The 12,500-nt window shown below is 40.7% G+C and overlaps 1 long non-coding RNA gene across 1 annotated transcript in view; it reads left to right on the top strand.

Moving 5' to 3' along the window:
- Window positions 1-4,374, top strand: part of LOC116054839 — a 7,190-nt gene extending 2,816 nt beyond the window's left edge. Inside the window, exon 3 of the long non-coding RNA XR_004106154.1 lies at window positions 4,363-4,374. This is a non-coding gene — a long non-coding RNA (uncharacterized LOC116054839). The remainder of the gene's footprint in view (window positions 1-4,362) is intronic.
- The last annotated feature ends 8,126 nt before the right edge of the window (window positions 4,375-12,500 follow it).

Below are 12,500 nucleotides of genomic sequence, written 5' to 3' on the forward strand. Positions count from 1 at the left end.
ATAGATGCTAATATTTGTAAGCACTGGGCCACCAAGTCTCTAAATTTGGTGGCCAAAGTACATTTTGTAAACTTTGGCCACCAGAAAAGACAACTTTATGCAATTTAACGCAGCCTTCCTTAACACTTCTACAAATGAGAAGACATCAACGGAATGAACATATACAATTTAATCAAATTGAAAACGCAAGTTACAAAAAATAGCCGGTGCAACACAGATGTCTTCTTACTTGATCGTTTTATTACTTAAGGTGCAAAACAGTGATTAGCGTTTCAATGTAGAGTTACATCTTCATCAGAGTCCTAGGAGAGAATGGGCAATGAAGCCCTTAATAAGAATCATCTGCAGGTGCGTAAGGGGGGTGTGTTAACTGCCTGAAGATACACCCATCTCAACCAAGGAAAACGCAAGTTCTTTGTAAACATATTTTTTCTCTCACAGTGTCTGACTTCAGTCTTTCTGTTTTGAGCTAAAAGTGATGCGTCGTTCTCCCGTCTCATCTTCAAGAGAGATTTAAATGTTGGCCACACGGGGCCACTGGGGATATTATAACCCTGTAATCTTGAGTTGGACTGGGGGTGGAAAGGGGACTGAGTACCTCATGTGAGGAGGGCCCAACAAGATACTAGAATGAATAGCTGTGGATGTGGAGAGGGGCTCATAGAGAATGCCTTTCTACAGGGCCCTGAATGTTGTGCTACGCCCCTGCCTAGAACTGCCGGTGGTTGTGTACATTTCCCCAGCCGTTCTGCACGCTGTTTAAGCCCGGGCCACATGGCTACCTGGAGCCACATGGCTACCTGGAACCCCATCGCTACCTGGATGTGTGACAGCTTCACGAAAAACGGGGCATGCCAAATTTCTATATGAACAGCAGCCGTGCTTATAGTTAGATAAAGCTGTAGAAAAATTACTGGGAACCATGCAGTCGGCCTGTTCCAAACTGCACTGCACTAGTAATATTTGTCCTCTACGAATCGTCATCTCTGTGTTTCGGAGTTGTTTTGGCTGCGTTGGCAATTATAAATCAAAGGTTTGACAGAGCTTTGACATCATAATGTCACGGCATAACCACAACCAGGTGGAAAACTTGATGCTATGCCTCTGTGTCTAGGAAAACCAGGTGTGGGTTTTATTTATTAGAACATGTCATGAATGGAAAGAAAACAGAGAATCACAAACACATCAGGCTGATATACAAAGAGCAAAAAGCTCCCCACCTTCTCAGGAAAGGAGAAATGAAAACACAAAGATGGAAGTACCTCATACTCAGAAAAGAAGATCTTGTCCTAATGGATTGAAGTGCAATACAATATTCATGACCGTGGTCATTTTTGTTCAGCATATGGTTTAGAGTGAATGTGTTTGGGTGTATTCTTATACATATGTTTGCCTTACAAGCTATGTGTGTATTTGTAGTACAACTTGGAATGAGGGCTTCATTTTTTTGTAAATTCCTTCTTATATTCATATAATAAAGTCTTGTATAGTGTTGCTAAAACCTTCATCCACTGTCCCTTCCCCCGTGTGAAAGCTCTGCACCAAACACAAACGTGGGGCTATACTGTACATTAGGGGTGTAAAATCACGTTTTATTACGATATTATATCGAGTCTTTGGACGATACAAAATGTATTGATATCACAAAGCCTGCCGCGATACGATTTCGATTCAGTTCATGGTCCTGCGACCGATAGGAGACGACACATAATGCCCATTTAACACAGTCAGTTCCATTTATACTTATTTACAAACAGCATCTAAAATATGATTTGACAATTTCATTACTCTTCCAGAAATTTTAATTAAAAACAAACTACTCTTTTTAATAAAAAGAATAAATATAAAGTGGGAATTTAATAAAGGCACATCTTAAAGATGACAATATGATGGATATTCTCCAATTTGCATCGATGATATTGGATCGTTGAGGAGTGAACGATGTAGCGTTACACCCCGACTATACATAATGAAATAGAAATGTGCAGATCTCAAATTGTGCCACTTGTATTAAAATGTAAAGTCCAAGGAGCATTGTGCACTCTGATGGCGACTGACACTAATCCGCACGCTGTTGGGTCGAAGCTGAATCAGCTCAACATGGAGAGGATGAGAGTTGTCTCAGATAGAGTTCACATTAGTGCATACACTGTCTCCGGGGCGTCCAGGCCGAGCCAACCTTTTAAACAGTCTGTTAATCCTGATTGCACCCCCAGCCTCGACGCTGCCTCCTCAGTGAGACAACAGCACGCTGGTCAAACATCTACTGTCGTCTGTCAGATTATTTTAGAACGGAAAAATCCCCAAAACAGCTAAAGGTTCGTATTTCACTCTCTACATCCCTGCCCTATTTAATTCTCTCTCCCCCACATTTAAAGTTAGAGGGCCCTATTTTAATGATCTAAGCGCACGGCATGAAGCGCCTGGCGCAGGTGTGTTTAGGGCGTGTCCAAATCCACTTCTGCTAGTTTAACGGCGGAAAAAAGGGTCTGTGCGCCAGGTGCATGGTTCTAAAGGGTTGTACTTCATTAATCAGAGGTGTGTTTTGGGTGTAACATGCAATAAACCAATCAGAGTGTCATCTCCCATTCCCTTTAAAAGCCAGGTGTGTTTGGACCTTGGAGCATGCAAACGCACCTGCACCAGGCGCTTCATGCCGTATGCTTAGATCTTTAAAATAGGGCCCTATGACAGACTGTTTTTAGATGTGAGATGGTGTCAGACTTTAGTCTTTTCAGAGTCTTCTAGTGTTTGGTAGGTATAAAGGACACTGACCAGTCAAACTGTTGCTGCTGAACTGCTGAAGCTTGGCTGCAGGGTTTGAACCTGTGACCTCGTGGTTACAGGAAGCTGCATCTCACTAAACTCTCACCTCACAGCATCGGTTCACTGGCTCGGCTCCATCCAAGCACCTCGCTGGGTTTCCTCTTTGTCATGCAACAGGGAAAATCCGATTATGTTTCCTTCTGCTGTATTGCTGCCTCGTTGATAATAAAAGAAACACCCTATTGATTATGTATGCTGTTATCTGACTACCTACACCGCGGTGATGTATGTAGAGAGTATGCATAGCGTCGCATTTTTACCAAACAGAAACAAACAGCTTTTGATGTAATCTATTTTGTTGACAACAGCGGAATTCAAAGGACGAATACCAATATAGTGTATTATAGTTACATAGTGTGGGGTGTATGGCTTTGTAATCTGCTTTGCATCTTTTTGTTTTTATGCTTACAAAACTCACACACATCTTCACACACTCTCATAAATACACAAGTATATGTGGATGTAATTTTCAACCTGGATCCTATTTTCCATGTTTTTGAGTTTTAAGTGACTGATGGGAACCACATTTTTAAAAGTTGTTCCAGCTTTAAGATAGACACTAGCTGCAATGTAACGTTAATGGGCAATTGTGCACCTTCATTTGTCGGTCCAAAGTTCTTTTTTTTTTGCTGCTGACAGACTCAGATTATTATTCTAAGTGTCTGACAGCATTATGGAAAGGATCCCTACAGAGATAGACCTTTTAGTTAAAGAGTGAGATCCTTTTAGTTTAACATGAAACAGCCCCGAAATCACCATCACCAAACCCACCAGACTCCATGTAAATAATCAGGACTTCATTCAATGTCGATTGAACTACCAAAAGCCGTCTTGGTTCATCTTTCCACTGTTCCAACAATCACCACTCTGGTTTGGTTGAAATAAACCCTTAATTCACCCATTTATATGTGGAGATATGCTGGCTCTATACATGCTAAAAGTCCTGATTATTTACATGGAGTCTGGTGGAAATATGCTGGCTCTTTTTTTGATTGGTGTCTGGGGGAGGACGTTCAGCGAGTCAGGGTGTTATTTTGACAAAGTCCTTAAAATCAGCTGGCTCCTGGCAGCGGGCCTGGCTCTCATGTCATTAACCGGAAGGTTAAAAAGGACATTAAATATTAAAGAAAATTATGTTTAATCATGTGGGCAAGGTTTCAAGACACACCTGGGCCACCCGACCCACAACACCAAGAGGAATACATCGTAGTTTCGTCCCTTGTAAGACATTTGACTACTTTTAATTCTTTTCAGCATTCGTGCAGAGTAGTAGTGCTGTCCTCGACTAAAGAAATTCTTAGTCGACTAACACTTACATGATTTTGTCGATTAATCGATTAGTTGATGTAATCGACAGAGCTGTGCTCTTTGAGAGGTGGTTAAGACTAGAAAAGCACAATATAAATGTAGTTAATGAACCATCTGTAAAACTGAGTTTCTCCACAATTAATCCTGCAAAAGCACCACTTTAAATCTTGTGCTTACCAGAAATGTGCTCATAATTCTCTTGGAAATGAGTAATTAAGCATGAATAAGCATAAAAAATGACTCATCAACTAAAGAAATCTTAGTCGACTAAGACCAAAACGACCGATTAGTCGACTAATCGACTAAGAGGTGGCAGCCCTACAGAGTAGGTTGCACTTGTGCATGTGAGCGCGTGACTGCAGGAGTGAGTGTGTCTGTGTGGCCTTGTGTGGATCCATCTATATATATATGTAGAAGCAGCAGAAATAGGTTGAGGGGGTTCACTGTCACCTCTTGCTTGTAAACTGTAATCTAAACTGTGTGCCGTTAATTAAGGTCCTGTCAAATAGCTGACAGTGATGGTTTCCGCCTGCACAGTGTGTTACGTAAAGAGGATGGACACCCCACAGCAGAGGCCCACGGGGGCAGCAGCAACAAGGGCAGAGAGGACGGGTGACACTCGTATATGCACATACCTTTATTAGCCACGGCCGCCTGAGTTGAGACTGTTTGCTCGATTCGGTAACAGAACCATGGAACACAATGTGAGACACAATATTACTGGTAAAAGTAATATCTGTAATATAACCCATTTCATTTCTAGGGTTGAGCATTGTTTGGATTTTAACAATTCACGTTCCAATTCCGATTCTTTCTTTTGAATTCGGTTCTTATCGTTTCTCGATTGCGATTCTTTGAGGGGTGGAGTTGAAACAGATCCCATGCTTATTTTCACAAATAAGAAGAGAGTTTTATTTTGATTCAATGGTGGTTTGCAGTTTCACCGGGCTTTTTCAACGTAAAATAAAGCCACACTAGAGCGCTGTTTACTGTGCTCCTTGGCTGCAATACAACAAGCACCTGGCCGCTACAGAAAAAAACAATACTTGTGCATGTTAAATTTGGAACCGATGATCGGATTTGAAACCAAATCCTCCAAACGATTCCAATAAAGAAACAATTTCACTGGAATTGTAATTTTTGACACAATGCCAAGTAAGAATCAGTTCTCGATGCCCAATCCTATTCATTTCATTTTTCAATAGGCTTGTTATCACACTGCCGTGTCTTTACTTTTTAAGAGTGTCTGATTTATTCCCGTTGTGTAGGCTAACATGATTGGTCGATACATTTAACATTACAATATGTCCTTTTCTGCTGCTTTGGGTCTCCATAGGGGTCTCTCAATTGAAACCCAGGCTTATGATGACTTCTGTGTTGCAAAGGGGTATGTAGGCTAGTTAATGTCAAAATCATGGATTACTACCTACTACGTACCTGGGGTGACAGAGCTTTCACCATTGCAGCCCCCTCCCTCTGGAACTCCCTACCCATACACATCCGTGACTGTACTGACCTGATCACATTCAAAACACTCATCAAAACACACCTCTTCCGGTACATACGAGAGTCAACTCTACCCAACCTAAAAACGGAATGTTCACTGCAAACTCACGGTCCTCTCTTTCTGATTTAGCTACAGCCCCCCTCTCTTGGCTTCAAATAACTCACTGTTGTCGGCTACAGCCGCTGAACGTTGTAAACAGCCGTGACTCGCCTGCCTGCTCTTCCGGTAACGTTAGCCGATAGCAGGGTTAGCATGGCGGCGTTAGCCACGGTTAGCCAGGACCCGTCAGGATCACTTTACTGGCAGTGTCTCAATTGTTTTTGCGAGTAACCAACTTGGGTACTCTAGCTATTTAATTCAATGTGAGTACACAAATGTTGAAATGACATAAGATGCCCGTCCCTTGCAGTCGTGATAAATTAGCCTGAAGCTAATGCTTAGCTACCTGTTTAGGAGGAAATTAGCCAACTCGGCGTCCTTTTGGGCTCTAAGCTGTCTCCATCTTTCAAATACATCTCCAATATTTACCTGGGGTTTGTAACGTCTCTGGTCACACAACTGTTAGAAACACTGTTGTTGTTTTTGCACAGTACCTTTTGAAAAGATGCCTGGAAGTCTGGAATGTGTCTGGGGACACTAGTTGTTGCACTATGACCATTCATTGCTTTATTATGCTATTCTATGCTCTATTGCACACATGTTTTGTATGTCTTGTTATGACATTTTGATATTTTTCAAATATTTTAATAAAGAAGTTCATGTTTCAAGTTAAAGTACATGGAATCTTAGAAAATCCTTTTTTTTTTTTACCGTGTTATCGAAATTGGCATCGAGAATCGTGTTATTTTACTGGTATTGGCACCGACTACTGAATTTTTGGTATCGTGAGACCTCTAGTGACACTCGTATGTGGTAGGGCTGGTTTAAAAAAATCGATTTTCATTTCAATGATCCAAAACCCTAACCCGATTTATAAAATCCAGAATCAATCTCATTGAAGAGAGAAACAGCAGAGGAAGATTCAGTTATTAAATCACAAACATTACATAAAGTCTGAACCCAAACTGAGATGTCCACCTTAAAACTGTCAATATGCAGAGAGGACAAATGCTCGGGCTTACACGCTTTCAGGTACCGAAATTTGGCACTGTTTGTACTCGGCGGTACCGACGTAATTTGGTCGGTACCCAAAAAAGTACAGCGTTCGGTACCCAAGCCTACTATTCTGTGAATGGAGCACCATGGAAAATGGAATATTGTTTTGGTTTTGATAGATCAGAAAGTGATTATAGCTTTACTCAAACAGGGACAGTGTTTGAGTCAGTCATTTTTGTATTTGTGGGTACTATTTTCAGCTGTGGATTGATACGCTTTCAGAGAGTATTGGTGGCAGCAGGACGGTGTATGTGGCATTGATTTAAGGAAAACTACAGTTTTTGTTTATGGTAATGAAGGAACATGTCACCCAGTGCCACAATATGGCTCATTGATGTGTTTTCAAAAATACAGATGGGACATATTTTATTTCAAATGGTAGGAAGCACAGTGGGATATTAATTTGCATAAATGTGAACTCAGTTTATTATTAAATATGAGCACAGTTTCATTTTGTATGGATAGAAATTGAATGATATGCTGCCAATTGTTAAATATAACCACACACTAAGTGCGAGCGGGTAAAATGGTAAAAATACAAACACAGCCGGTAGGAAGTTTCAAATGCCACATTACGTGATTAAAATACATGAAAATCAGAAATCAGCATATGACTCGCCGGGGAGCAAGTTGGCCTGGTGGTAAAGAGGCTGAATGGAAATCAGACAGGATGCTGGCTCGATTCTGACATCATTGGGAACTCTCCAGCTGTGAGCTGGGGACCAGAAGGCGACTGTTTTCTTTTGTTTTGTTTTGTTTGTTTTTTTTTTGGGGGGGGGGGGGTTTGGCCCACCCCCTTCTTCGGAGGACAACTTTATTTTTAATAAAGCAATATATTTTTATATACACGTTACATTCAGATTTAAATTTACATTCAGTACATTTACTGTTATCCTACCGTAACCATTCACCCTGTTTTAGTGAGACCCTGGATCCATATAAGGGCGGGGGGGATTAAAGCACCACGTACGGAGTGTAACACGTAACACGTAAAACGCGACAAGGTGACAGACAGACAACAGAGGGAAGTGAGACGGGACGATATCAGAACTGACAGGACGGGACTGGACAGGACAGTTGACAAACACAAGGACGTATTGTTAGCGATTGGGTAGAATGATCTGTACACATTGGGTGGTCACGGTTGAAAGGAATTGGCAAACTTGTTATGAATGAGTGTGGATAGTGTGTGTCTATGTGTATGAGTATGTATGAGGCGACTGGTTTTACATTCAAAGTGGGAAGCTGAGCTGCTCAAGGACGGCGCTATAGGCTACACTGTCTGTGTTTGTAGCAAACGACTAACAATGTCATCTAACAAAAAGATACAGGGAGAGATGTCCTTCTTCTTAGTAGTGCAGGCGCTGAACACTACCACCTCTCTCATGTATAACTAAACAAGACAAACACTGGGTGAGAGGATGAGACAGTGATGGTTATTTAAACCCAGCTTCAACCTGACAGCATCAAAGAGAGCACCAAGAGCGTTCTCAGTTTCAAGTCATTAACACGTTTGTCTTTATAATGAAGGAACATGTCTGGCTCTTCAGGCAAATGCATGCTCTGTTGCTGTTTGTTGCTTGTTAAGTAATGCAGTTTTAGTTTTGTAATCTTAATCCGTGTAAATATGTAGAGATGTTCTAATACAATTTTACCCCCTTACCAGCTACGATACCTTAAAGACACATTGTGTAGGAATTTCTCCCATCTAGCGGTGAAATTGTATTTTGCATTCAAACGAATAGTGCTCTCTAGCGCCTTGTTTTTTCAAATGCGTGTTGCAACTACGGTAGCCGTTAAGTACCAAGAAGCTATGACAACATGTCTTCCAATTTTCGCTTTTTTTTGGCGATGAGGATTCTTCTCCTCTGGCTCGGCATAAGAAGGATCCTCCATTATGAACTAAAGTGCAGTGACAAGCGGCTCTCACTGATCTCCTTCTCCGTTTTCAGCTGGTCATTGGACGCTGGCTCTGAAGGAAAACGCGTTGTGGATTAGCTAGACAGGTAGGCTAGTGCTCTATGTTCCTCTCAGCGATTAGAGTTTTTCAAAATGGAGGAATGACATGGAAGCCTCCTTGGACTTGCCCGTCCATTGTAAATACAGATAAGAAATTCTTCGCTTACGAGGATAAGTCAGATCATTGGCAGAGGTCATTTTACACCAATGAGGACATATTTATGAATGAAGACATTGATTTTGAATCTGTGTGATGATTTCGACGTCTGCACCGACAGAAGTTCAAAAATGTTGTCATCTCTCATTGAATGAATGAATGAATGAAGAAATGTATTTCAGACATATAAAAAATAAACCAAACAGAAACGACAGGCGCTCAAGACAATACACAGACTTTAATCATGTTTATCATTATGTGATGTGAGCCATTTTTGACTTGTCCTAAGTTCCATCAACAGGGAGGTTTACTCTGACATTTAGAAAAACAGTATATTATTAACACCTGGCCTGTGGTTTTATATTTAATAGAATGAACGCTTTATTAGACATCAGGATAGAAACGGCCAGAGACAATTGAAAATGTGTGTGTGAGAGTAGAAGAAGGAGCAGCAGTCAGTGTTACTTAAAGACAGAAAAACTAGGGAAAGAGTGAGGGAGATCGAAGGGAAACACACCGGGGAAATTAAGATGTCATGTTGATCTTTGCGTTATTCAAAACTATGTTCAGGCTGGGAGGAATAGATTTCTTCCACTCACAGAGTGATGTTCAATAAGATTAATAAAGACTTCAAAGCTGTCCTCGCTGACCACAAACACTCACAGATCTTTGAGTGAAAACATGTATAGGTTCACAGCCTTCTTGTTTGCCGTCCTCAATATTAGAAAATTAAAAAGTGACGTCCCTGCGGGAGGATGCTTCAGAGTTCTTCATGGCCCCATAAAGCATGTTTTATGTATTTGTTGTTGTTTGTTGTATGTTAAATGAATCCCCGACCCACTGGAAATCAAAAAGACCAGTGCCTAGTTCTGAGACGGATATGAGAAGGAATTAATTGAATCCACATTATGTATTATCCTTCAGAAGAATCTTTTGGGGGAAAATCCATCAATGCATTCTTTCCACGTGAAGAAAGAGAGAGAGGGAGAGATGTTTTGCTCCATTTACAATTGCTATTTGCAATATATTTCTTGTCCTGCCTATGCACCACCTGTCTATACTTTGTATATCACATTGCACTTTTCTGCTTTTTTGCACTTCTGGTTGGACGCAAACTGCATTTCGTTGTCTCTGTACTTGTACTCTGCACAATGACAATAAAGTTGAATCTAATCTAATATTTCTTCGAGCAAGGCACTTAAAGCTATAGTGTCTGACTATTTTACATGAATGAACGTCCGTTACATTCGAGCCATTGTCAAATGAGTTGATACAAAGCGAATTAAGCTTATCGGCTCCACAAAACTCTCTCTATATTTCTCAGTATGGCTATGTTTACTAAATGGTGTAGTGTGTCAGAAAACGCCACTGTGGACACGTACTGTAACTGCTGAAGTGGAGCCAGTTACAAAAACTGTGTGAGAATATGAATGTAAAGCAGAGTGAGCGTGAAGAAATTACTCATTTACATTATGAAATGCATTTAGTTTGAAACATAGTGCTGCTCGACATAACGACATAAACTGCTTTAGTAAAATGTCCATTTCTGAACCGTTCTTCTGGTTGGATGATTGTAAATTGCTTGAGCTGTGTTTCAGGAAGGTGCCATTTATTGTGGCAGATTATATTTGTAGAGTTTAGGACAGAAGACAAAATGATTTGTTTCGCAAACACAAATGTTTTCTTGGTGTCTCATAAGTCGATGTGGGCTGTCACTTGTAGGCGGAGGTAATGCATCTTAATGCTGGTTGGCAGGAACCCGCCATAAAACGGGGAAATAAAAGAGGAAGAGGCGACCTTAGTGCACTTGTCAGTCAGTCAGACAGCATAGATGACAGAGAGTGATAGGGGGATGGCAGGTACAGAGACAGATAGCTTTGGTATTCTGCTTAAACAATGTTTGGCTTTTACGAAATGAAACCATAACTTTGATTAGTGTCAAGAGCACAGGGTTGTCTCACTTTGTTATGTTTCTAATTTGGTTTGTCAAATGATGTCAATCAGATTTTGTAGTCTATTACACACACATGCACCCATGGCAAGCCTGAAACCACAGAGCCTCCCCACCTAACAAATCCCAATTTAACCCCTGACCCTAAACACAGTATTTCCCAAGCATTAAAGAATACCTTTGGTATTTTTCAACCTGCTCCCTAATTCCCTATGTTGTTGTGTCTGTTGGGAACAAGATCCTTTTTATTTAACATGAAACAGCCCCGAAATCACAATTGCCAAACGCACCAGACTCCATGTAAATAATCGGTACTTTTAGCGTGTATAGAGCCCAGTGTTTCCTTCAGGATTTAAATGTAAATGGGTGAATTAATTTAATTTTCATTTCATTTATTTATTTGACAGGGACAATGCAAACAGACATAGTGACAAAAACAAAGCTTGTCACTGAAGTGCTGCATAAAAAGTTTATAGCAAATGCTAATTTTCAACTCTAGTCCCTGGTTGGGCTTTTATACAAAAGGGTTTATTTCAACCAAACCAGAGTGGTGATTGTTGGAACAGTGGAAAGACAAACCAAGATGTTTTATTTTGTTTCTGTCGACTTTCTTGACTCAACACTGAATTGAGTGTGTTTTATGATGATAAAATTACAGTTTATTTACATGGTGTATGGTTGGGTTTGGTGATGGTGATTTCGGGGCAGTTTCATGTTAAACTAAAAGGATCTTACTCTAACTCTGTAGGGATCCTTTCCATAATGTTGTCAGACTCTTAGAATAATAACCTGAGCCTGTCAGCGACAAAAACAGAACTTTTAGTGGAGGCTGACTGATGCTGAACATTTGTCCTATAGGGTTACATTGCAGCTTGTTTCGTCTTGCTTAACATTGGACCAATTTCAAAGATTGTTGTTCACATCAGTCACTTAAACACAGAAACATAGGGAAAAAAAGGACCCAGATTGAAAACCCCTTTAAGTATTTTAGTTGTTTAACATACCTGAATCACAGTTACTTCTATATGACCATGACCTTCCCTAACCTTAAACATACTGCAATTGCCACAAGAAGATATAGTAGAAAGAACAACTTTTAAAATGTTGGCTGAATGCAATCCAAGGCCCTGTCAATTCGTCTGATATCAACGTTCTTGTCTGGCGACTGGGCAGCATTTTTGTTGAGAGGAAATGAGTGTAGATGGATGGACGCACAAATAATGTGACGATAGTTTGTTTCGCTTGCCTACCAACAGTCAACACGGGTTTTCCGTGCATTACGAGAGAATCTTTCCTTGACCTTAAGTGTGTAGTTTAAGCTGTGTAAACTTTTGAAATGGTGGTATGGATTGTGTTGGAAGGCCCTGATAAATGAGCCTCTGGTTTTCGCCAACACGGTCGGGTCCAGACAGGGTTGGTGTTATGTTCCATCGAGTGAAAACAACTCTGGCAGTAAGTGTTTATTGCCCTTGAGGGAGTTTTTCCACCCACTTGCATCCATCTCCAATTAATTGTCTAGTTTATTTACACCTTGCTGTGCCAGCCGAACGAGAGTTTGCATTGAAAGGGAATACATGTTTCCCTCTTTACCCCTCGCTATCACTTCCATTCTCTGCGTCTTTATGTCTGACTCATGC

The sequence above is a fragment of the Sander lucioperca genome, chromosome 6 (assembly GCF_008315115.2).
Source record: "Sander lucioperca isolate FBNREF2018 chromosome 6, SLUC_FBN_1.2, whole genome shotgun sequence".
NCBI lineage: Eukaryota > Metazoa > Chordata > Actinopteri > Perciformes > Percidae > Sander > Sander lucioperca.